The sequence below is a fragment of the Ovis aries genome, chromosome 9, assembly GCF_016772045.2.
Source record: "Ovis aries strain OAR_USU_Benz2616 breed Rambouillet chromosome 9, ARS-UI_Ramb_v3.0, whole genome shotgun sequence".
NCBI lineage: Eukaryota > Metazoa > Chordata > Mammalia > Artiodactyla > Bovidae > Ovis > Ovis aries.
The window spans coordinates 74,520,357-74,547,353 of record NC_056062.1 but is presented as its reverse complement, the minus strand read 5'-3'; the positions used below and the strand labels follow the sequence as shown (position 1 = coordinate 74,547,353).

Below are 26,997 nucleotides of genomic sequence, written 5' to 3'. Positions count from 1 at the left end.
TTAGAAAAAAAGGATGGCCAAATGGCTGTTTCAGTTAGCTTGTGACAAATTGCTTAATTAAGTGTGCACAGATGACCCTGGAATGGAGGTGAAGGACAAAAGGATCTGTGTTTTCTAGTAGGTGAGAGCATTTCACTTGCAACAGCTCCTTATGCTGGTCTGAACAACTGGCCAGCCTAAAAGCAGCCTACAATTTACCTAGATTTTATAGTTTAAAAGACACAGTTTATACAATATCTTATTTACTCCTAATCAAAAGAATTAAGTATCTCAAAATGCTTTTTTCAGGGCAAAGAATCCCGAACTCAAAAACTCTGAAATTAAGACTAAAGAGAATGTAATGGAATACACAGATTGGTAGTGACTTTAATTTTCTCAGCTCAACTATCTTCTGTAATAAATGCAAGAACCATTTTATTCCCCTTTAAGAATGGTCTACACTGCCTGCTATTCTATTTGGCCCTCCCAGGAAAGCCTAAATTTGCCTAAAGAAATAGTACCATGTCCCCCAAACCCTGTTTTATCCAGTAACAGGCTATTATTCCCATTGGGCTTATAAAGAATGCTTTTTTGGGGGCACTACTTTACACAGGCAATAAGGTACCACTGAATACTGCTCTTTGCATGCCAAGGGTATACACTTACTTGAAAAACTAGTCCCTAAACTAGTATGTTTCAATGATAGCTTTATTCATCACTGTGACTGTTGATGACTATCAATAATCATTAATAAAAAGTCTGAATCGACTTGCATCACAGAATCTCTAAATTACCCTAACTGTTCTCCATAAAGAGCCAAAAACCTGCCCTTCCTACTGACAACAGTAAAACACAAAGGAATAGCTCCATGCAGTAAATTCATAAAGAGCATTTTATGTCCCTAATTAATTTCAATTTAGGTAAGGCAGCCCCTTTTAAAGCATGTAGATATTAATAAACAGGAGAGAGAACATGAATACTTAAAATTTTAAGGCTCCATCTAGATAAATCAATTAATCGAATTCCTTTTCCATTCTTATCAATAGGAACAAAACATTAAAAAGAATATACTAATAATTAATCTGACTTCGTCATTAGATCTGCTAATAGAAGCTGCTGGTTAGGAGAATTTGGTTTTCTAAAATAGTCTTTAGAATTTTTGCATTGGGCTGATCTATTAATCATAATCGGAGCTCTAGTTAAAATAATTTGAAAAATCTAGCCCACTGAAAAACTACTATAGCTTAGAGTCTAAGAAATTTAAAAGGCAGTCCAAAGTTTTCCTATAATTTGAGCCCTTCATTAATCAGAGATATCAGTTAAGCATTAAGATATCTTTACAGTGCTCACACATAACACTACACACTACTCAAAAGAAAAAACTTTACTATGTAAGCAATTTATAAAGTTTCTAGATAGATACTTAATTACTATCTAAAAATTCAGATGACTACCTGATTTGAAAACCTAACTCTAAAAAGTCAATCCTAGAGCTTAGACCACATGCAAAGAAATCCTACTGGAATATTGGGAGTTATGTGCTGCTTCTGCTAAGTTGCTTCAGTCGTGTCCGACACTGCGACCCCACAGATGGCGGCCCACCTGGCTCCCCCATCCCTGGGATTCTCCAGGCAAAAGCACTGGAGTGGGCTGCCACTTCCTTCTCCAATGCATGAAAGTGAAGTGAAAGTGAAGTCGCTCAGTCGTGTCCGACTCTTCGAGACTCCCGGACTCTAGCCTACCAGGCTCCTCGGTCCATGGGATTTTCCCGGCAAGAGTACTGGAGTGGGGTGCCATGTCCTTCTCCAATTGGGAGTAAAATGCAATTCAAATAGAGCTTATTTAACTATACATTTTGCAGTGCTATGTGCCAACTGTTTTCCATGAAGGCCAGCATGTTAAGTCTTTTGAATGACTTAAAAGTTTTCAAATAGTATTGTTGCTCCACAGGAAACATCCCAGGATTTCAATGTCTAGTACTGCAAAACTGCTATTGATATCTAAGGACACTTCTGGAATGTAAAATTTCTCTTGCCATCTTTACTAATTCTAGTCAAGAAATCTTTGGGGATAGATAGCTTTCGGACTTCAAAATTTCTCAGATTTTAGAATAGCAATTTAATCTATATACTTATATTATTTAACAGTCTCCATGAGGCTGAGTCAACATGCTTATCAGAATACTTCTGCAGCAAAATTCAGGAATATTAGCACTAAATGGGATAAGTCAAAATAAAAATAGCTTCAAATTCAGCTCAGATTCAGGTCAACTTTTTGTTCCCAAATCAGGTTAGGTCATATCAAGGAAGCTGTAATTTTTTTTTTTTAACCTTTTGATTTTAGAATTGTATGATTAAGAGATTGTGGCTGTAGCAAAGTACTATGAATTAAAAGTTTCACTTAATATATACTGTACCTGGGCAGAATAAATAAGCCAGTCACTCTGGCTGCCAGAACCTGCAGAATGAATCCTGTTAGCATTTTCTATCTGTGCCTATAACCACAACACCTCCACACACAAAAAAGCAAGAAATTATAGACTTTCTGAATTCTACAGTAGTAACTACCCTACCGACTTTTCCTTAAGCTGAATCATTTATCAATGTATGAGCTCACTGATATTGGTTTCTCAAGTCTAAGAGGAAATACTACTAGAAATATGACATATAATGCAAAGTTAAGTTTTCATTAAGAGAGATTTGAAATAAAAGAAGTCATCCTTTAATACGGTCTTGCTTAAAACAAGAAGCTTGCTATGAAATTTCCACCTTAGAACCTACTTCTGACTATGGTATCAAGTATACCCCACCCAGAAAAGTTTTAAATCTTCAAGCCAACTTAGGAGAAGATATCAGATATGCTGGAAGTAGAATAGATGACTAATAAAATGTAAGAACTAACTGGCTTGGCACTGAATTGGTGACAACTATACATGCATACAAGCCACTTAGTTAAAATGCATATTTCTGATTCAGGTCTGGGTGGAATCCAGTGTCTGCAGTTCTATTCTAGGTTATGCTCATGTTCCAAAGTTGACACTGCATTAACAAAGCATGATTAAAATACTCAAAAAAAGAGAAATCAACCTATTTAGGGTTAAAGGAACTGTTCTAGTTTGAATTTCTCAGCTGTGATTTAAAAAATAAGTAATTTGCTCAAATTCACATAGCTAGAAGACCAGTATGGGAAACTCCCCAATCTGGATTTTAAGTCAGTAGAACTTTTCAGAAATCATTTTTCTCTGTTTAAGACAAAATGTAAAATTGTAATTTGAGTAATTAACAGTAAATGTGTTGAAAAGGTTTCCTTTAACATACTCTACCCAATTAGATCTCTTTCTTGAAATTTTCTTGTGTTACTCCCTCCAGGTTCTCTAGCCCACTTAAAAACACCCAAATCTCAACACCTAAACCCAAATTTCAACAGCTAAAGAAATCTACAAATAATAAAACAATTTTAATTACCCACACAAATTTAGCAGCACACATTCAAACACTTTACTATGAAACTGCATTCTGCACAGAGGTTTAATTCAAAGTTAAATCCATACACAGAAAATCAAGTAAGCGAAGTCAAAAACTATCCTTAAAAATCTCTTGGGAAGGCAGTATGCTGGGAGCTAGGCATGCATCATCATCTCTCAATAAGACCTTTGAAAACAACCAGTTTTCCCACCAGGTGAGTATTACACATTTTGTGAAAAAGAATATAAACTCTAGAAATCACACTGTATCTGGCAAGAAGCTCATAACCAGAAAACAAGAATTAAGATTCACCTCTTAAATGCAATGCTTTAGGATAGTGCTCTCTTGAGTGGAATGGAGAGTAGAATCTTTTACTATATTTAAAAATAAACTTTCTTTTCTGACTTAAGCCCAAATACTTGAATCTACCAAATTAAATGGTTGAATGGTGTGATGTTACCACCCACATTTAATTAAAAAAATAAAAAACCATCTCTCCAACTTATATTAAAATCTGGACTAATAAGATTTCATTGAAATTTAGCCTGCAGTATATACTTACATATAGTAATAATGCGCACAACTGAATCAACTATATGGGTAAGTAGGGAAGTTCCTTGATAGCCTAGTGGTTATGATTCCAGGCTTTCTCACTGGCATGGCCTGGGATCAACCCCTTGTCAGGGGAACTGATATGGCGCAAGCTGCAATGTATGGCCCAAAAATAGTTGGGGAGGGAGTAAGTGGTAAATACAATTTAGAGTTCTGAAACGACTGAACAAGAATCCTTTACAAGACCCTCCCTCAGCCTCTGCACAGATGTGAAAATACTTACATGGACAAGTTAGGAGATGGAACCCCCCTATCATCAGCTAGGTTCCCAAGGTGGCTCAGCGTTGAAGTCGAACTGTTCTCTATACAGCACTTCTCCTAGGCCCTCTGGGTAGTTGTATACTTGGTCAGAAAGTTCGCCCTAAAGAAGAAAATAAAAATATAGAAGTCATATGTTAAAAAATGCTAGGTTGTGCTTCAAGAAGGCTAAGTTGACGTAAAGATTAAGTTCAGGAAGAAGTTTCAGTTTGAAGTATTTCATTAAAGCACATTACACAAAATGATGTTTTCAAAGGGCTTCTCATAGTATCAAATGCTGTTTTTATACAGTAAGCATTTCCAAGCTGCAAGAACACAAAACTGAATTTGAGGGCATGGTCACCTTACAAGTGGCTCTACCTCACTCAGTTTCCAGGCTTCACTCAATTTCATTTTCACTTTTACTTACTCCTAAACCCAAATTTGTAAGTGGCCTAAAATTTTTAAATGTACAAGTGCTCTCACTAACCTAACATATATGCAATATTTTAAATGTGTATCTAATAATCTGAAACTAACCAGAACCTTTCCTTTACTCTCCAAATTCCAAGTTTTTCTTTGCTTAAGTATAAAATCCAACTACATATTAAAAAGAAAAACATTTTTTGTGACTTAGCTAGTACACTATGTATATCTGTGAAGTAACTTTTGTGACCTGCCTTACATATCTGACAAGTAACAGATGTCTACCTCCATCTCATTCCTAACCTATCTACATCTAAGTCACTCTACTATCACTAGAACAACATATGAATGTAAACATGCTTGGCACTCTACAAAATGATAATTAAGTTTTAGAAATGGTTTTTACCTATTAAGGTTTGACTGAACAGACTTATCACCTCTAACCTAAACAACTAAACCTACACTTCTATTTGTACTTCAGTGATTGCTATTTTAAAGTAATATAATCTGACAGTATTTCTAGAAGATGGGGGTAAGAATGAAACCAGAAAAATGATGAAACATAGGAATCATAAGAATCTGAGATTTCAGAAGCACTCTACATACATCTTCAGTATATCTCATATCTCAACCAGGATAGAGACACCCTTAGGGGAAGTAAAATGTTCTTCCAATCTACTAGGGGTATCCTGATCACATACTCAATGACACGGATAATTAGAAAAGAATCCATATCAACATGCGACAGTGACTATTAACATCACATTAGATTCCAACTAAATACTCCAAAACAAAGGTTCCAATTCTCCCCAAACCAACGTAATTTCAGTAAACTAAAAGCCATCGCCACTGGAGACAGACAGTGAGTTTATTCTCAACTATTCTTTGGAACAGGATAATTATTCTAGCTGAGCTATCCCCTTCCCCCCACATATCAGTAGCTATTTTGTTGCTCAGGGCAACTTAAGAGCAGTGGCGTGAAATGCTAATGACATTAAACTTTAGAAATTCATGAATGTTCTTCAGTAGTATCTCTAAAACATTTCCACCTAACAGAAAAGATACTAGTAGGAAATGAAGGCTCTGAATTTCGAAAGGCACGTTTTAATACAAATAAAGGGGGCACAGGGTCATTTACTTACAGGATAAACAGAATGCTCATTTGTACAGTTAAGATTAACCAACCATAAGAGGAGGTTAAATAAAAATATGAGCGGGGGTGTGGAGAAGACACAGGGAATGCTTTATTTTTCTCATTTAGAGTGGTGTTTATATCAGTTGGATCATGTACAACACTGCAATCAAATCTCTTAGTTGATTGAAGAGGATGTCCCTTGCTATACTATCTTGGCAAATAGCACAGAGAGAACTAGAGTTAACTGAGTCAGCAGCTGACCAATAAAAAGCACTAAAAACCTCCCATCACTTTGACAGTAACTACCCAGAAACTTAGTAAACCCAAAGTTATCAGTATGTCTCACCTTACACTGCCTTTATCAATGACTTTGGTATTCTTTCCAAAACTCCAAAACCCCAGCCTAATCATGAGAAAAATTATCAAACAAATTCAAATGGGGGACATTTTATTGGATATTTGGCTGGTACTTCTCTAGACTGTCAAAGACATGGCAACTAAAAGGAAATGTGGCACCTTAGATTGGCCTCTAGACAGAAAGGAAATTAAAAACTGGTGAAATCCAAAGAAAATCTGGAGTTTAGGTGGTAGGCATCTGGTCCCATCACTTCATGGCAAATAGATGGGGAAAGAGTGGAAACAGCAGCTGACTTTATTTTGGGGGGCTCCAAAATCACTGCAGATGGTGACTGCAGCCATGAAATCAAAAGACGCTTACTCCTTGGAAGGAAAGTTATGATCAACCTAGACTGTATATTAAAAAGCAGAGGCATTACTTTGCCAACAAAGGTCCGTCTAGTCAAGGCTATGGTTTTTCCAGTGGTCATGTATGGATGTGAGAGTTAGACTGTAAAGAAAGCTGAGCACAGAAGAATTGATGCTTTTGAACTGTGGTGTTGGAGAAGACTCTTGAGAGTCACTTGCACTGCAGGAGATCCAACCATTCCATCCTAAAGGAAATCAGTCCTGAGTGTTCACTGGAAGGACTGATGCTGAAGCTGAAACTCCAATACTTTGGCCACATGATGTGAAGAGCTGACTCATTTGAAAAGACCCTGATGCTGGGAAAGATTGATAGTGGGAGAAGGGGACGACAGAGGATGAGATGGTTGGATGGCATCACCGACTCAACGGACATGAGTTGGGTAAACTCCGGGAGTTGGTGATGGACAGAGAGGCCTGGCATGCTACAGTCCATGGGGTCACAAAGCGTCGGACAGGACTGGCCTACTGAACTGAACTGAATGTATCAAAGTCAGTTTCTTAATTTTGACAAATGTACCACCTCTTATAAGGTAAACTAGGTGAAAAGTATGAATAGCTCTGTATTATCTTTGTAACTTTTCTGCAAATCTGCAATTATTCCAAAATAAAGTTGTTTAAAGAAAAAAAGAAATCAAGCAAGGTATTCTTATAATGGACCACTATTCGGCAGTTAAAAGGAACAATTTACTGGTGAGCGCACTGTGGATGAATATCAAAAACATTCTGAGTTAAAGAAACCTTTCACACAATATATAGTTTCATTTATATGGAAGTTCTAGAATAGACTTCCATAATAACTAATCTATGGTTAATAAAAAGAACAGTGAATGCCTTTGTGGGTAGTGAGGGATGGAGCTTGAAGGGGCAAAAGAGAAGTTTCTGGGTTTGATGGCACTTTTCTCATCTTTGATAAAGGTTTGTATTACACAGCTGTATTTTTGTCAAAACTCGTCAAATGGTGTATTCAAGACGTGTGGTTTTTGCTGTTACGTAAAATTTACCCGATTTTAAAGAAATACTTAAACAGTGTTAGATTAATGATATGTGCATACTGAAGTTGAAGGGGTAAAGTGTTCTCATTTCTTCAACTTACTTTGAAATACACAGAATAAAGATTGATGAATGAATAAAGCAATTACAAGTAAAGCAAAATGTTAATCGTTTACTGAATCCACGTGAGGGTACAATTCTTTCACTCCCTCTGTATGTTTGAAAATGTTTAAGTTAAACCTGAGTGGCAAGAGGGACGGCACTGATTACTTGATTACGGTACCTTCCATTATCACCTATGACCATCAGGAGCCTATATCTTTCCCACTAACTCTTCAGGGCTTATTTGCCTTCATAACCAGCATCTGCATCCTATATTTGTAAAAGAAATCAAAGGGTTGGCAGGGCTCTGCCCTATAGTCATTCGCCGTATTTCTGCCAGGCTCATCTATAACAACCTTTCCTCATCACCTATCGACTCTCTCCCTAGAGCCTTCAGGTTCCTATCCAAGCAGGAGGCTGAAAGGTAGAAACACGACAGGACACAAAATATCTTAATGTGTCCACGATGCAACCACAAAATCCCGTTAAAGCTGCTGAAATATCCTGGGGCCGTTAACAGTGCGCCCGAACCAGTAGCTTAGCCTAAGACACACACGTTTAGGATATACACTTGGTAAGGCTGTTAAAACACTACCGTTGGTGGAAATTGTTAGCCGCTCATCGTGGCCGACTCTTTGTGACCCCAAGGACTGTAGCCCGCCAGGCTCCTCTGTCCATTGGGATTCTCCAGGCAAGAATACTGGAGTAGTTGCCATTTCCTTCTCCAGGGGATCTTCCCGACCCAGGGATCGAACCTGGGTTCCCTGCATTGCAAGGCAGATTCTTTACCCGTCTGAGCAACCAGGGAAGTACTGAAACACCACCGTTAATTGCCAAAATAGTACTTGATAAGCCATCGAAGCCCACTGCTCTCTCTCTCTCGGCCCAGGAATCGTGGCGCGGACGGGAAAACGAAGCCATGGTGACTAATCCTTGGGCTCCAGGAGGCGGCCCGGGGTGAGTGAAGGCGACTCGGCCCAATCGCCAGCGCCGCAGGGGGCGGGGCGGCAGCCCCGAGGCTTCCAGAAGGGGCCAAAGGCCTCTTGCTAGCTACCTGACACCGGGGTTTCCCCGCCGCCGGGCCCCTTGGCGGCGTCAACTTTCCTCCGGCAGAGAGGGGAGGGCCGCGCTCTCCGCACCCTCAGGCACCCGTCCTCCCCCGGCAGCTGTCACAGGAGGCCGGCGCCGGGCCCGCCCCGCTCCATTCATAACCTAAGGCCGCGACGGTTGCAGCCGGCCGCGCCGCCAGCCCGGGATCCCGAGACGAAAGCGCGGTGCCGCGCCGCTCAGGGCCGGGCGGCTGCACCAGGGCCCCTCGGGGCTGCAGCCCGGCCCCCTCCCCGGAAACAGCAATGCACCACGGGAGCGGGGTGGGGGCCGCCTGCCGCCGGGAGGCGACGCCGAGCCCCGCGGCGGCGAGACCCCCGAGCGCGCCCCCCAGTCCACACACACGCACACGCCCCCTCGACCCAACCGCAGCCGCTCGGGGCTCGGCTCGGCGGCCACCCGAGGCGCGCCAGCCGCCCCAGCCCGCCGCGCCGCCGCTGAGCCACCGGCCGCCGCCGCCACACACGCCGCCAGCCGCCATGTTCGAGGTGGCCGGCCGCGGGGACGCTGCGGAGGAACGCCGGCCGGTCGGCGGGGCCCAGCCTGAGGCGGCCGACAGCTTCCCCAGGCCGACCCACCCCCCGGCGCCCCGCGCCCCGGCACCGGCCCAGCCCGCCCTCCTAGGGTCACTACTCACGTGAGATAACGGCCCAAAGAGTCGGGTAAAGCGTCTTCTCTTTTTCGGCGGAATTTTTAAAGAGGGATGTGGTTACCTTGAGCAGAAATACCCAAGGCGGCCTGGGCCATAGGCTGCGGGGACGACGTGGGGGGGAAAGCGCGGCACCGACACCAGCTGTGCAGCAGCGGCGGCGGCGGCCGAGGGAGAGAAATGGAACAACGGCGCGGGCAGAGGAAGAAGAAAGGCGAGAGGGCTGGGTGCGGAGAGGATTCGGCCTCGTCACACCGCAGAGCCGGAGAGCGAGAAAGGATGAGAAGAGGCAGAGAAGGCGGAGGGGGGGGAAAAAAAAAAAGGAAAAAAGGAAACACACAGCAACCTAACGAAGAGCCAGCGAGTGTGGGAAGGCGGCGCCGGCAACGCCAGGCTTTATACTGAGGGGCGGGGCTTGGTGACGTCACAGCCAGCCGCGCGAGCCGGACGGCGCGGGGCCGCGGCGCTGAGAGGAGGGAAGCGGGCGGAAGAGAGAGGGGGCCGGCGCGGGGCGAGCCGAAGCGGGTGGGGCGGGGCGACCCCGCGGTGCAGGTGCCTGTCTCCCCCGCCCCCCGCCCCTCGCCCCCGGCTACTTCCCGCCCTCCACCGGTTCCCCGGCCGGTGGAGGGCCCGCTGCGCGGACGTGGGCGGGCGGGGGAGAAGGGAGGTGACCTGGACAGAGCGCGTCGTCGCCCGCGCCCCCGCCGCCCGGGCGCCTGCGCTCACGCCCGAGGCGGGCCGGGGCGCTTTGGGAGCTGGGCCCGGCGGCCGCGGCGCCAAGCGCGGTCCGGGCCCGAAGCTGGCGCGACGCCTGCACTGCCTGGAACCTGCTCTGCCTGGAAGAGGGTGAAAGAGGGGGGCCACCCCTGGAGCTTCCCGCCCCGCTACCTCCTCGAGAGCTCTCCGCTTTTTGCGGCCTCTGTAGGCTACGCCTGGGGACTGCCCTCCCGGGGTGAAGCTCCAGCCCCCGCGGGATGCGGCGCTCCTCTTTTTGGGAAGCGAGTTCCTAAGGGCCAGAACGGCTCGGCCCAGTGTTCGGGTGGTTGCAGGGGCTCGTGACCGCGTGGGCATGTCCCCAGTGTTCGCACGTTGCAGTGTGGTGCAGTAGGGTTTTGTTTTTTTTTGTTTTAAGGAGTGTGGCTTTTATGGCTTTCTTTTTAGAATGGTTGAGGCCAGCCGACCCGGTCCTTATTCATGAAGGACCTGTATTGGAGAGGGCATTACCGACGTTACAAGGGCACAGTACTTCAATTCCCTACGTCTCATTGCGCGGTCATTTTAATTTTACTGCTGCTGCTAAATCAATTCAGTCGTGTCCGACTCTGTGACCCCATAGACGGCAGCCCACCAGGCTCCCCCTGTCCCTAGGATTCTCCAGGCAAGAACACTGGACTGGGTTGCCATACAGAGCAAACTTATTTTTACTGGGGAGCCTAGGGCTACCTACATGGCTTTTAGTTTATTCTCATGTTTTTAAAATGTCGTCGCGCTCCCCATCAGAAACCCTGAGTCCTCCCGTGCTAATGCCTTGCAACTCAGCTGCAACGGCACAAATGAAATATATATTGACACACACTCCAAAATCTTTGAGATAAAGACAGACTTTTTTCCCCTGGCATTTCCCGACCATCTGTTTACTTTTAGCACTGTGGTTGCTACAAATCAGATATGAAAGAGAGAGCTTTCCTGGGTAGGAAGGTAGCAATGCTGAACATAGGCTCTGAGGTGAAAGTACTAGGTAAAAACTAGGGGCTGTGGACTCTGTTCCCGATTTCATATTTACATATTTCACTGTGCTGTCTCTTGGTTTTCTCTTTCATTCCTTAAAAATTCTTTTCGTTTCAGAACATTTACAAGCACAGCACTTTACTAGACCCCCTGCTGGAGGGAGGAAGGCTAGAAATGAATACACTTGAAATCTTGATAACAGTCTAGCAGGGGGAAATAACACTACATCAAATAACTAAGTAATTGTTGTAAACAGATAAAATGCTGTGTGGAATCCAGTGAAAGGGGGAAGTAACCGCAACTCAGTGGGAGAAAAGCTACTGGGGAAAGGTGGAGAGAGATTTTGAGAGCAGACACTCCAGACATGGGAAATAAGTGACTTTTGAGAGCAGATATTCCAGGCAAGGGAACTACTTAAGAAAAGGCACAGAAATGGGCCAGTTCAAAGAACTGTGAACTAGCTTTCTGGCTCCAGCATAGGTACGGTTGCAAATGAGGTTGAAAAGGAGGGTGACGTGAAATGTAGGGATCAGAGCTTGGACCTCATTTCGGAACCATTTAATTGGGGACATGATATACTCAAAGTTTTGTTTGTTTGTTTGTTTTTAAGATTTCTCTAGCATCAATGGGATTGAAAATAGAAAGTTTAGAAGAGAGGAAACCATGAAGGCGGCTGTTACATAGTTAAGAGAAGCAGGAAATGTGGGATAGAGAGGAAGGCATGGATGAAGGCATAGAGAGTAGGGATAATTTTGAATGTTAAGGGAGAGGAAGTGAAGTGAAGTCACTCAGTCGTGTCTGACTCTTTGCAACCCCAGGGACTGTAGCCTGTCAGATTTCTCCATCCATGGGATTTCCCAGGCAAGAATACTGGAGTGGGTTGCCATTTCCTTCTCCAGGGGATTTTCAGTGGGTTGCCATTTTCTTCTCCGGGGGATCTTCCCGACCCAGGGATCGAACCTGTGTCTCCAGCACTGCAGGCAGACTCTTTACCATCTGAGCTATCAGGGAATGGAAGGGAGAGGAGAAGTTAGCAGATTATTTGGGGATATGAAACTAATCAACAGGGAGAATTCTGGAATCACAAACGGAGAAATAGAAAGTCCCAGTTTTGGGGGAAGACTATGAGCCTTCCTTGAGCATAGTCCAAGCTGTCGATAGGATATTCATGTAAAAATGGTCCAAAGGCCTCTGAAAACACAGAGATCTGGAGCCCTTTTGGCTGTAAATTTGGGACCCTCTCCTATAGACATGGTAATTAAGGAAATGTTAAGGTCTAAAGGAACAGGGATCTAAGCACAGGACTTAGAGAAATGATAGAGAGGAGAGAAAGAGGACCAGCCCAAGGAGTAGGAGAAGAATCACAATAGTGGGAGGTCAAGCCATTCATGGAGGGTGTTCAAGATGGAATGAATGATCAGAATGTCATATTCCTGAAAGGGATTCTTCTGATTTGGGAAAATGGCATGTCATCGGTAAACTCCAAATTCATGTTAAGAAGTTTGGATTCTTAGCCAAAAATGTTTCAGTCATAAGAGTGAATTGAATTTTAGAAAAGGGGAGAGTGTAAGGGTGAGAAGAAAAGGGACTATATATTTGTGGCAGGGAGAACACTTGGAAAGCTATTATAAGTGTCACTCCAAATCTTTGTTGTGACTAGACAAAGAACCGAGGAACATACACTCATGTGACATAAGGATCCAGTAGGAGAATGATAAGGGCCTGAGAAGAAATTATGTGTGACCTTTAACAATAATTTCAGTGGAGTGAGAGGCACAGACACATGGCAGAGATTCGAGTCAAGAGAAGCTGAGATGAAGTCAGCGAATGTCCACTCTTTCAACTGGACTAGACCCTACTCCATCATTGTTTATACAGTGAAGCAACTCAACAATTTATTATTCAAACTATGGACTCTCATAAGTAGTATTTGTGTATTCAAATCTAAATCATACTAGCTTTTATTGCATACAACAGAGCCTTAAAAACTGTACTGCAGTGAACTAGACAGCATAGTAGGTAACTTTAACAGAATGATAGCTGCCTAATGAGAACAGCATGTTTAATTGTGTTTCGGGTTTGAGGTTTGGGGTTTTTTGCCAAGTCAGGTTACTCATACACAAATCACAGGTGGTGCCAGAGAAAGTATTATTATTAAATAGAGAGCCTTAAGATAAAATAATACCATTCACACTTAGATCATCCTGGTTTATTGATTCAAACTTGTTTGCTTTTGTGCCAATAGATGTAAAAGACTGAATGAATTAGATTGTTGATAAAGACAAGTCACTCAAAAAACAATGGGTAACCCTAAAATTATCAGCCTATAATAGAAATATCTTATAGTCACATATATAAATGTGACAGTCCAATGGTAATTGAGCATGAAAATCATAATTTAATGGGAATGTTTGAAAAGAGCTTAATAAGAATTTTTATTGTGATACCATGCAGGGCCCTGTGGAGCACCTGGGCACAGAGGCTTTCTGTGTCCCTCATTTCTTTGATTATGGAAAACCGCCTTCATTTAGCCTCCATGACCTTGCCTTAGTGTGCAGGGGGCAGATTCAAGCTGTTGTTAATTAAGGAAGGGAGGGGAATGCAAGACCAGGGAGAAATAATCAAGAGTAGCCTTGGGGCAAGGTCATGTTTTCCCATCAATGGATAAGAGTGAGTGAGTGAAAGTCACTGTCCTGTCCTACTCTTCGAAACCCCATGGACTATAGAGTCCATGGAATTCTCCAGGCCAGAATACTGGAGTGGGTAGCCTTTCCCTCCTCCAGGGGATCTCCCAGGGAGCAACCCAGGTCTCTCACATTGCAGGTGGATTCTTTACCAGCTGAGCCACAAGGGAAACCCACTAATGGATATACATAGCAATATCTTCGAGCTATTTTGTAGATACTGAAACCCCTTCCAGGAGGGAGAAGTTACCGATCAGTGATGATATGCTGCCCCAAAGCATGTAAACCCCAGACCTGTTGGACTTGAAGGTGGATGATGCCGACTCCTAGTTAGCTCACTGCCAACCCATCAGAAGAATGTCCACAAGCTGATCATGCTCTCTTTCAATAATTACTGTAAAACTTGTCACTATTTTCCCCAAGTTGGGACACCTAGTTTGGAGGGCATGAGCCCACTGTGTCCCTATTTGCCTGGCAAAGCAATTACGCTAACTTTTCTGCTTCACCCAAAACTCTGTCTCTGAGGTTTGATTCGGCACCAGTGTACAGAGAAGCTGAGCTTTTGTCACCAACTACTAAGATACATTCTTAGAGTATTATTTATTTTATAGAAAACCAAAATATATAGGTTTTGAATAGCTAAAACATTCACACTTTTTCAGTTGTCCACCACATCTTTTTGTACACTGATAATCTTCCATAAAAGCAACTTGCTTATCAAGAATCCAGAGAAGGCAATGGCACCCCACTCCAGTACTCTTGCCTGGAAAATCCCATGGATGGAGGAGCCTGGAAGGCTACAGTCCATGGGGTCGCTGAGGGTTGGACACAACTGAGCAACTTCACTTTCACGTTTCACTTTCATGCATTGGAAAAGGAAATGGCAACCCACTCCAGTGTTCTTGCCTGGAGAATCCCAGGGACAGGGAAGCCTGGTGGGCTGCCGTCTATGGGGTCGCACAGAGTCGGACACGACTGAAGTGACTTAGCAGTATCAAGAATCTGGCACTATGTCTTTTATAGACTAGTAAAAATCCAAAATCACTGCAGATGGTGACTGCAGCCATGAAATTAAAAGACGCTTGCTCCTTGGAAGAAAAGCTATGACCAACCTAGACAGCATATTAAAAAGCAGAGGCATTACTTTGCCAACAAAGGTCCAATAGTCAAAGCTGTGGTTTTTCCAGTAGTCACATATGGATGCGAGAGTTGGACTGTGAAGAAAGCTGAGCACTGAAGAATTGATGCTTTTGAACTGTGGTGTTGGAGAAGACTCTTGAGAGTCCCTTGGACTGCAAGGAGATTCAACCAGTCCATCTTAAAGGAGATCAGTCCTGAGTGTTCATTGGAAGGACTGATGCTGAAGCTGAAACTCCAATACTTTGGCTACCTGATGCGAAGAACTGACTCATTGCAAAAGACCCTGATGCTGGGAAAGATTGAAAATGGAGGAGAAGGAGATGACAGAGGATGAGATGGTTGGATGGCATCACCGACTCGATGGACATGAGTTTAAGCAAGCTCCGGGAGTTGGTGATGGACAGGGAAGCCTGGTGAGCTGCAGTCCATGGGGTCTCAAAGAATTGGACACAACTGAGTGACTGAACTGACTAAACTGAACTGAAAAATGAGTAATTAATCATGTACTTGCTTTGTAAATTACTTCGGGAAGACAGTTCAGATTATATACCATTCTCTTCAAATAGAATTGATATATGCTATCCTTTATTTGCTAAGCATCTGTTGTTATAATCTCTTAAGAGTTGTAATTCCTTTACCTAGGTTGATTTTCACCTCAAATGAGGACTCACTTAATTTGGAAGGAGACTTTATTGTCATGTTTTTGTTTTCTCACAAAATTTAGGGATCAGGTCAGCAGGGATTTGTGGCATCCCAAAACAGGCATCCTGCATTCCAGCGCTGGTGTCTTTGATATCACCCATGTCTTTGTCCTTTGACTTTCTCCAGTGGCTCAGAAATAAAGAATTTACCTTCAGTGCAGGAGCCACAGGGTCCATCCCTGGGTCGGGAGGATCCCCTGGAGGAGGGCATGGCAACCCACCCCAGTATTCTTGCTTGGAGAATCCTGTGGACACAGGAGCCTGGAGGGTTACAGTTCAGAGAGTTGCAAAGAGTTGGACAGTGGTAAGCATGGCAAGCAAAGGATGATAAGAGTCCAGACACAAACCCAGTTTAAGGGAAAAGAATTTCCATTTTCATGTCAGTGGCAATGTATGTCATTAGATACAGCTCAGTAAGTGATTCTGGGTGGTTTCTAAGATAAGCAAGTCATAAGCTGTACACTAACATCTTTTTTTACTTTGAGAAACAACAAACTATTCACGGTTAATTTAAGAGGACTGTTTTGAAACCCATATTAAAGGGCAAAGCAGTAATCCAGTTTTACAAATTAAATGTAACACACATGACTAGAATAATCAGTGGGCTGACACATGAGTTTGCTCCCTCATATCTTCCTCTAATCTTTGGGAGTTAGGAAATGCTTGGAAAATTCATCTCATTCTCACTTTACTGTCAGGTGTTATCTGATAAGTGTTTTGTTTGTTGGGTAATACATAGCAAGATAGGCTTGTCTCCAAACAGCTGCCTGGCAGATATACTAAACTTTTTCGTTCAGGTCATAGAAAATAGGAGCTCTGAAATCTATTTTTGTCCAATGTGAATTATGATATGCTCTATTTTTTAAAATAAATAGACTAGTTGCTGCCACATAAGCACCTAAATGATTGTTAATAGTGGTAACTGCAGGCTACGTTTTGTTCCTTTGTCATTTAATTTGAAGTTTTGCAAGTTCTGTGATAAACATCTATAGCTATTTAAATTTGCTCTACCTAATACTAAAGAAAATGAAAAAAAAAAAAACTCTTGCCATAAAAACAAAAAGATTAGTTGCTTCTTTACTAAAATAGGGAGAAGAAACATAAATGGTTTGATTTCACAAAAATAATATTTTTGTGTCATTCAACCATCTGTATCAACCTTCATTGTTGGTAGTAGTAACTGGAAAACGTTTCTTCGTCTCGGTGTTTCTTAGCTAAGTCATTTAATTTTAAGCCACTGCTTTTATTTTTTTAATCTTTTGGCTGCAGCCAGTGGCTTGCAGGATCTTAGTTCCCCGGTCAGGGTTAGAAGCCATGCTCTTGTGCCCACGGGTCCTAACCACTGCGCACCAGGGAAGCCCTGCTGAAACCATTTACCACAGACTGGGACTTGAACCCATGTACTGGGATTTGAACCCACATGGCTGGGACTTGAACCCAGCCAAAACCCACAGTACCTGGTTTCAGGACCTACTGAAGCTCAGGTTCTTGATGTCTCATCGCAGAAGGAATTTAGTGAGAGACAAAGTGATAGGTAAGAAGTGAAGTGAAGTCGTTCAGTCGTATCTGACTCTTTGTGACCCCGTGGACTGTAGCCCGCCAGGCTCCTCTGTCCATGGGATTCTCCAGGCAAGAATACTGGAGTGGGTTACCATTTCCTTCTCCAGGGGATCTTCCTGACCCAGGGATCAAACCCAGGTCTCCCGCATTGGAGGCAGACGTTTTAACCTCTGAGCCACAGATAGGTAAGAAGTGGATTTATTTAGATTCAGAGAGAAGCACACTCCAGACAGTGTGGGCCGTTGCAGAGGGCGGTGAAATGTGGCGTGGTTAGTTTTTATAGGCTGGGTAATTTCATATGCTAATGACTGAGAGGATTATTCTATTTGTGGGAAAGGGTGGAGATTTCCAGGATTTTGGTCACCGCCCATTCCTTGGTCCTGGCACCTCTGGGTGTGTCATTTCACTTGCTGATTGAGGAGTCTTGTCTGCCCCATTAGATTCTAATCAGTTTATGTTGTGTCTTCGGGCTGTGTCATTCTTTCCAAAGTTGTGCCCTGCCCTCTTCCCTCCTGTTACACCACCTCCATTGCTTATAGAAAATGTATTCCTCATTCCTTTGGGAGAACGTCTTCCCTGCCATACCCTGAACTCTGCTGGGCACTACAATCTTTTCAACCCTCTGACTTCCTGGGACGCAGTAACCGGTTTACAGGTTGATAGATTCTCACCCTATCTTGGTTGTAGAGGCAGCTCAATAACGATTGGTACATATTTGATTCAGACCTTGGTTGGAAGAAGGAGTGGATGAGGGAATCATTTCTTCTGTTGTCATCTCATGACAGTATGAACCAGGAGCTGCTGGCACAGAAGTCCTAGGAGAAAGCAATGTGAGAAAATGAAGCCACCGCTCATCTTGAAAAAGGAATAGTCAACAATCTAGTTGTCCCATTTTTCTTGTTCTTCAGCTATACCAACAGAGAAAATTGTTTTTCTTACCTAAGTTAGTTCCAACTAGTTTTCTCTTACTTGCAACCAAGAATCCTGGCCTACACAAAATAATGAAAAGAAAAGATCTTCATTTAGAGTCCAGAAATCAATTGCATAAGTACAAGACAGGAGAGACCTGATTGTTGATTATCTAAATACTACCTAAAAAAATAAAAAGAAATACTATCTAGAAAAGATAGTTGACCACAGCTGGCCATGAACCAAAAAGGCATGTGTTGAATTGCTAAAAACAAACCAAAAACCAAAAACACTTGAATACAATAATTTGGGACATTCAATAAATTAATGCATTGACAAATTACAGGTCAGAAGGAAGGTAACAGCTTGGTTTACTGTTTTGGTCAAAAAATAGTAAATTTGGGAAGGGAAAGTTTTACTGTTGTAAAGCACATTATAATTAGCACATTATACAGGAGAATGAAAACTAGATAGTTTGGAGGATAACCATAAAAATGGAGTCTTCCCACGTGTCACTAGTAAAAAACCCACCTGCCAATGCAGGAGACATCAGAGATGCCAGATGAACCCTGCATTGGGAAGATCCCCTGGAGGAGGGCATGGCAACCCACTCCAGTATTCTTGCTTGGAGAACCCCATGGACAGAGGAGCCTGGCGGGCTGCAGTCCATAGGGTTGCAAAGAGTCGGACACAACTGAAGCGACACAGCACAGCACAGCATAGCCATAAAGATGAGGAGGTCTAGAAGACAGCATACTAATAGGAGTGATAGAAATGTTAGACATAATTTGGGGGGAACTCCAGAGAGACCCCAAGTCTCTTGTGCCAAGTGAGGATACAAGAAGTCTGCCCCCTGAAACAGAGCCATCAGCCAACCAGGTTGGCACCCTGATCTGAGCCTTCCAACCTTCAGCACTGTGAAAAATAAAGTTCTATTGCTTGTCCATTTTATGATATTCTGTTATTAACAGTCCCCAGTGGAATTAACCTAACATTTTCTATAAATCTGTTCTGAGCCAGGCATTGTATAGGCATTAACTTTAATAGTCACAGGGATTTCTTTGGAAGGAATGATGCTAATGCTGAAACTCCAGTACTTTGGCCACCTCATGCGAAGAGTTGATTCATTGGAAAAGACTGATGCTGGGAGGGATTGGGGGCAGGAGGAGAAGGGGACGACAGAGAATGAGATGGCTGGATGGCATCACTGACTTGATGGACGTGAGTCTGGGTGAACTCTGGGAGTTGGTGATGGACAGGGAGGCCTGGCGTACTGCGATTCATGGGGTTGCAAAGAGTTGGACATGACTGAGCGACTGAACTGAACTGATAGTTTAAAAAAATGGGAAAATCAGAGGGAAATTGGAAAACCATAAAAGCAAACAGCTATGATTTTTTTAATACACTGGGTGCCAGGCACTACTCTAAAGTCCCTTATATTATCATTTAATTCTTCAATAAGTTTGTCAGGTAGGTCTTACTATGCCCATTTTACAAATTAAAAAATGGAAGTACAGGGACTTCCCTGGTGGTCCAGTGGTAAAGCATACACCTTGCGATGCAGGGAATGCAGGTTCCATCCCTGGTCAGGGAACTAGGATCCCACATTCCAAAGGGCAACCAAGCCCCCAGGCTGCAACTAGAGAGAACAACGGGCCGCAACAAAAGTCCCACGTGCTGCAGCTGAGACCCGACACAGACTAAATAAATGACTAAATATTAAAAAAATAACAAACGCTGGAAGCATAGTGAGGTTATGTAACTTGCTCAAGGTGATGCAGCTAAAAAAGAAAAGGTCCAGCTTCATAGCCAAAGATGTCTAATGCCCTAGACCCAGCTTCAGGCTGCTCAACTACATTGCCTCTTTGACTCATCTATAAATATGTCACCTCTACACATGGACAAGAGAAACCACAGAGTCAGTCCAGACAGCAGAACTAGGTCCAGTGAGTCCCCTTGGCTATGTTCTACCTCATTCCTAGCCTTGAGTTTCCAAGAGGTTTGGTTTGTTTCTATGGCCCCGTTCAGTCATGTCCAATTCTTTGCGACCCCAGGGACTATACAGTCCATGGAATCCCCTTTAGATTCTTGTCTTATGTTACTGTAATTATTTTCTGAACTTTGCCAACAGGGTATTAAGTTTCTTAATGGCAAGCATTTTATTCTTTTTTCTTTAATCTGATGGAACACTCAGCACAATGCCTTGAACATAGACCTCTGATTACTTTATAACAACGTAGTAACTGGCAGTGCTCTGGGTTGTCTCATGGAGCAAAAGGCTGTCTGGACTGGCTCAGAGATACAGATGGGATTCTGCCCTGGGAGGATACTGGAGAAAAGGGACCGCTTAGACATTCTCTTTACTTAATCACAAAGTAAGGGAGGTGGGAGGGGGGTTCATGTTTGGGAACGCATGTACACCCGTGGTGGATTCATGTCAATTATGGCAAAACCAATACAGTATTGTAAAGTAAAATAAAGTAAAAATAAAAATTAAAAAAAAAAAACTCAAAAAAAGTGGACATATTCATTACTACTCATTAAATATTATTTTTTTAAAACCGGAAAATTTAACATTACTTTAAATATGATGGTTACATATTAACATATAAAGAATTTCTATTTCTTTATAATGCTTTATTTACTCACACTAAAATTAGGGTGTATTTTATCTGTGATTAGCCATTATGATTCCTTCTCTTTTCCAAGAAAATCAGTAGTCTGCAATAAAGGAGGAAGAAAAGAAAATGCCTGTCTAATTTGAGAGAACTGAATAGTGGGTTTTTTTGTTTGTTTTATTTTAATTTTAAATGGTAGTCATAAAGTAGAGATAAGCTGTCCAAGAAAAACTGGGGTGTGTTTTTTCACTTGTGTGCCTAATTACCAAGAAAAGAGTGTTTGCTTTTCAAAGAAAGTGAAAGAATGGAAAATGTGGGTTACTATAATAGTATAACATCAAGAATGCTTAAAAAAAAAAAGTCAGTCATTGTTCTTTGTGCATGAAAACAATGGTGCTTAACAGCACCATTGATTCCTAAATCAAATTTCCAGCTGCCAACCCTCGAGTGGAAGATTGTTTAACACAGAGGGTCTGTGTTGTGCCATGCCTCTTACTTCCCAGGCACTGTACCCACTGGCAGCAGAGTTATATGACTATCAAACACTGGGATCCAATATTTGGTGGCTAATACCACAGTAAAATGATGAACCAAGCCTTTTAGTTGTTAGAGAACAATGGTCACGAAAAGTAAAATCAATATTCTTCAAATATGATGAGCTGGAATTACTTAGGGCCTCTGATCACTGCTTGTTCTGCCCTCTGGTTGCTCAGGTCTGGGGAGTCAGATTGGATTGGACCAAAGCTTGGGTGATCAGACAGCCCCAAACAGTACTCCACACTTGCAGGGAAGAACCAGGACTATGTATTCTACAGTGACAGCTCTAGTCACGAGGAGAGAAGCCCTTGGAAAAGCTCCTTGGTGTTCTGTTATTTTTGCCACTTTGGGAAACTGCCAAACCAGCTTACTTGACATTCAGTCACACATACAGAATGTATAGGTGAAGAAAGCAAGAAGGTACTAGAATGTGTCAACCTTGAGGGCCTCCAAAGCTCACAGAATTAGTAAAGTCAACAACGAAAAACAAAACTAGAATTTCAGTTTTATTGTAATAGAGTAATAGCTTTGAAAATGGGAGGATAGACTTTGTGCTTTTCCTGAGAGCATATTAATTGTAACCTTAAGAAAATTTCTGAACTATGGCAGGCAAGTTTTTCAGTTGATCAGTGTTGCTTCAGCAACAGTCCTTCCAATGAATATTGAGGGTTGATTTCCTTTAGGATTGGCTGGTTTGATCTCCTTGCTGTCCAAGGAACTCTCAAGAGTCTTCTCTAGGACCATACTTCAAAACCATCAATTCTTTGGCATTCAGCCTTCTTTTTTAGTCCAGCTATCACCAGATGAACTCCTGCTTATCCTTTAAGAATTAGTGCAAGCATAATTTCTCCTGTGGAAATTTCTGTGACTTTTCCTTTTAGGCAAAATTGCCTTCTTTGTGCACCACCTGTGCCTGTGCCTACCTCAGTGGATTCAATATTTATTGAATGGCCAACTTAGGTGAACCAGCTACAATAGTAAAAAACAGTCTAAGAATATAACTGTTTTGGATAATACGGCAGGCAGTCACTAAAATGGCCTCCAAAACCCTGCCTCCTAATATTCACACCCTTATATTACCCTTCCCCCTTATCTTGTTTCTGTGAATAGAATTTGGCAAAAGTGATGAGATGTTAGCTCTGAGATTCGGTTGTAAGAGACTGGGACCATCTCTCATTCACTTACTTTCAGAGACAAGTTAGTTGCCATGTTGTAAGTGACTTTATGGAGAAGAGTACATAGTAAGATAACGTTGTCCCAGCCACCGGCTAGGGACCAGAGGCCACGTGAGAGATCTTGGAAGAAAATTTCCCAGCTCTCCCAAGCCCCTTCTGGCAAGCCTTGATATGACTGCAGTCTGAGACCCAGAGGTCAATCAATTGTCAAGTTCCTGTAGCTAACAAATAGCAAAGCCAAAATTCCTGTCTCTCTTCTACCTCCTGATTCAATTCTCTGCTGTCTTCCCTATGTCTTTAGTCTCCTCTTCCCACTTTCTGTCCTCTGCCTTGGATCATTTATTCATTCCTACAGAATTATTTGACAGGTCTATGCCTAAGACTCCAACATTGTTGTCACTAGTTTTGATCTGTCATTAAAAATGCAGCTAAGAATGGTCAGCTGCCTCTAGGACACCCTTTCTAGGATGTCCTCTGTTATCTCAAACTCAAGATTTCCTTATCTGAAAAGCATGAAACTTAGTTGTCCCACGTGGCCAACTGCAAAGTCTCCCTTAGCTGTGAGATTGAAATGAATCTAGGTCCCAACTACATTCATCACCGTCCATTCCATCCCACTAAACTGATCCTCCCCTCATGTCTCCCCTGCCATGCTTGAAAACTTTAAATTCCTTCTTTATTTCTCCCATATATAAAATAAGTTCTGTTCATCTTTATTTTGAAAGCATCGTTTTTCTCTTCCCTAGTCCAGTTCTATACCACATATTTAGATCGCTGCAAAATCTGTGGCAGATCTGATTTTTCCTGTCCCAATCCACTTAGTGTAGATATTTCTTATACTGAGTGAGTGAGTGCTCAGTCGTGTCTGACTCTTTGTGACCCCATGGACTGTAGCCCACCAGGATCCTCTGTTCATGCGATTTTCCAGGCAAGAATACTAGAGTGGGTTGCCGTTTCTTATGCCAGGGGATCTTTCCGACCCAAGGATCAAACCCACGTCTCTTGCACCCCCTTCACTGGCAGGTGGATTCTTTACCACTGTGCCATCTGGGAAGTTCATTTGATGTACTAATCTTCCTTAGATGCTGTTTTCCTTGTAAAAACTCATAATAAAACTTTGTTTCTTACCAATCGTGTCTTGACTCCTCAGCTGGCTCATAAAGCTCTTCAGAATCTAGCCCCACCCTGGAGAGCCAGTGTCTCATCCCCCACGCAAACCAGCAACTTCAGTCTGTCTGGTTTGCGCACAGGCCTTCAAGAGTTACCCACGCTGGTGTCTGCCTCTGAGACTTTGTCCTGTTGTTTTCTTGTCTACCCAAATTCTACTGTCCCAGCTGAAGTCCAATATCCTGTTTGGATCCCAGGAGACCTGTTTCACTGTTACTAAACTTAACATTACAGGTCTTGCTGGGCCTTAAAGGCCTATTCCTCATTGAACTATGCTATTCCCATATCACATAAATGCCAAAATGTTAATGCCTCTCATCACCCATTTTATCCTATGTAGGCTGCCTGGTGCCTTCCCACACTCACTCCCCAGCTTCTCCTTTCCTTCTCACACTTTTCTGTTTTCTCTGGAACCTCCACTTCATGCTGAACAAATCCTTCCACATCCCCAGTCTGCCTCCCATTCCTGCCTTGACTGAACCCTTATAAGAACTTATAAGAACATAGCCTCCCTTGCCTTAGTCTTGAATGGAGAGGTGTTTACCAAGCTTCACATACTTCTGGGTTGGGAGGTGGGATTTCTTGGCTCTCCAATATTACTGCCAGACTAAAGAAGAGATGAAGCCAGCTGGCCCACCCATACCCCTACCCATGTATCACGTAACACCTTCCTGCCACTCCCACAATGATTTTTTTTTTAAGGGACTTAGGTCATTGTCCTCTTTTCCTGAACTGTAGTTCCTGTATCATAGCTTTTCAAAAAGCTTTCCGTATTCTTTCTCTTTAAAAAGATACCATTGACATAATAATAAAATTCCCCTATAATCCCAGCTGTCCCCACCCAACTCCTGTGATGACCACCATCCCTAGCTGGGCGTGTATCCTTCTGAAGTTGCAGTCTTTTTTGTTTTTCCGGCTGTGCTGGGTCTTTGTTGCTGCATGGGCTTCCTCTAGTTGTGGTGAATGGGGGCTACTCTTTAGTTTCTTGTTGCAATGGCATCTCTTGCTGCGGGGGCACAGGCTGCAGGGAGTCAGTAGTTGTGGCACATGGGTTCAGTAGTTGTGGGCTCTAGAGCACAGGTGGAGAAGGCAATGGCACCCCAGTCCAGTACTCTTGCCTGGAAAACCCCATGGACGGAGGAGCCTGGTGGGCTGCAGTCCATGGGGTTGCTAAGAGTCGGACACGACTGAGCAACTTCCCTTTCACTTTTCACTTTCATGCATTGGAGAAGGAAATGGCGACCCACTCCAGTGTTCTTGCCTGGAGCATCCCAGGGATGGGGAAGCCTAGTGGGCTGCTGTCTATGGGGTCGCACAGAGTCGGACACGACTGAAGTGACTTAGCAGCAGCAGCAGAGCGCAGGCTCAATAGCTGTGGTGCATGGGCTTAAGTTGCTCTGTAGCATGTGGAATCTTCCCAGATCAGGGATGGCACCCATGTCTCTTTCATTGGCAGCTGGGTGCTTTACCACTGAGCCACCAGAAAAGCTCCTGAAGCTGCCGTCTTGAATTACCTGGTGAAGTCAGTGTCTTTGTAGATAAGCTTTGGATCACCTTAGCCATTTTTATTGCTCAACCCCAGGGACCCTCACCAGCTCTAAACTATACAGTATTGGGGCCTTTAATCCCAACATTCCTCCCTCTGATCACAACCTCCTTTACCTTCCAGCTGCCTCATGCCACACACATTCCTGGTCTTCACATATAACTGCCCAATCTTTTTTTTTTAATTGAGCTCAAATTCACATAGGATATAATTAACCATTTTAAAGTATAAATTCCGTGACATTTAGTACATTCAAAATGCTGTATAAATACTACCCAAAGCAATCTGCAGGTTCAAATGTAATTGCTATCAGTCTTAATGACTTTTTTTGTATGTGTGACAGAAATAGAAAAATCCATCCTAAAATTCATATGGAATCTCAAAAGAATAGCCAAAAAAAAAAAAAAACCCACCTTGAAAAAGAACAAAATTGAAGGACTCACACATCTGGATTTCAAAACTTAACTACAAAGTTGCAGTAATCAAAACAATGTCTTTCTGGCATAGGACAGACATACAGACCAGTGGAAGAGAATAGAGAGCCCAGAAAGAATGATTTTTAACAAAGGTGCCAAGACCATTCAATGAGAAAAGGATAGTCTCTTTAACAAATGGTGCTAAGGAAACTGTATATCTACATGCAAAAGAATGCAGTTGGACCTTACTTTATCCCACAGACAAAAATTAGCTCAAGGGCTCTCCACTAGGATGCCAAGGGGAAAGAAGGCTGAGGGGCAAAAGACAGACCAGGTCCCTGCTGTCATGAAGAATCAGGAGGCTGAGAAAGTGGACTGGACATCCAGCCCCAAAGGGACCTCACCTGCTTCATAAAGTGACCCCGCTACATTCTGCTGCAGTGACATGTAGTACCTTACATAAGCGGCTGACAGTGCCTCCCATGATTAACCAATTCAGCCAGGTCTTGGATCGCCAGACAGCTACTTAAGCTGGTCCACACGTGCAGACCAGAGATGAAGTAAGAGAGGAAGCAGAAGTTGCTGGCCTGAGCTGAGACAAAAGCTGCAGGCCAAGGGGACGTCCCCACTAAGAGCCACCTGTCTTTTGAGCAGGCGTTGATACTGTCCCCACCTTGGAGGAGAGCAAGAAGGCTCAGCTGGTGGTGGTTGCCCATGACGTGGATCCCAGTGAACTGGTGGGTTTCCTGCCTGCCCTGTGTTGTAAGATGGGGGTTCCCTACTGTATCATCAAGGGGAAGGACAGTCTGGGTGGGGTGTATGGTCCACAGGAAGACCTGCACAGTTGCCTTCACACAAGTCAAATCAGAAGACAAGGGCACTCTGGCTAAGCTGGTGGAAGCCATCAGGACCAATTATAATGACAGAAATGAGATCTGCTGTCACTGGGGAGGCAACTTCCTTGGTCCAAAGTCAGTGGACATTGTGTTATTTTGTCACTAAGTCATATCCAACTCTTGTGCAACCCCAGGGACTGTAGCCCACTAGGTTTCTCTATTCATGGGATTCTCCAGGCAAAGATACTGGAGTGGGTTGCCATTTCTTTCTCCAGGGGATCTTCCCAACCCAGGGATTGAATCCGCCTCTCCTGTATTGCAGGAGGATTCTTTACCGCTGAGCCACCAGGGAAGCCCATTGTCAAGGTGGAAAAGGCTATATAGAAGATATAAAAATTCTCATTCAGTCAAAACAAACAAACAAAAATTAATCAAATGGATCAAAGACCTGAATGTAAAATTTAAAACTAAAAAAAGAAAAACTTAAAGAAAAATTAGGAAAAATCTTCATGGC

At 43.2% G+C, this 26,997-nt stretch overlaps 1 protein-coding gene and 1 pseudogene across 5 annotated transcripts in view; one reads left to right on the top strand and one right to left on the bottom strand.

Moving 5' to 3' along the window:
* AZIN1 (antizyme inhibitor 1) overlaps positions 1-9,839 on the bottom strand; it is a 30,952-nt gene extending 21,113 nt beyond the window's left edge. For 3 of the 5 annotated variants that reach the window (XM_042253803.2, XM_012183370.5, XM_060419915.1), the window contains exons 1-2: positions 9,455-9,837; positions 4,279-4,416 (exon numbers count right to left, since the gene is read on the bottom strand). The gene's annotated coding sequence lies outside the window, so the exon portion shown is untranslated. 5 annotated transcript variants of the gene reach the window in all.
* Positions 9,840-25,939: 16,100 nt separating this feature from the next.
* LOC101103821 (large ribosomal subunit protein eL8-like) lies at positions 25,940-26,649 on the top strand (annotated as a pseudogene).
* Positions 26,650-26,997: the final 348 nt, after the last annotated feature.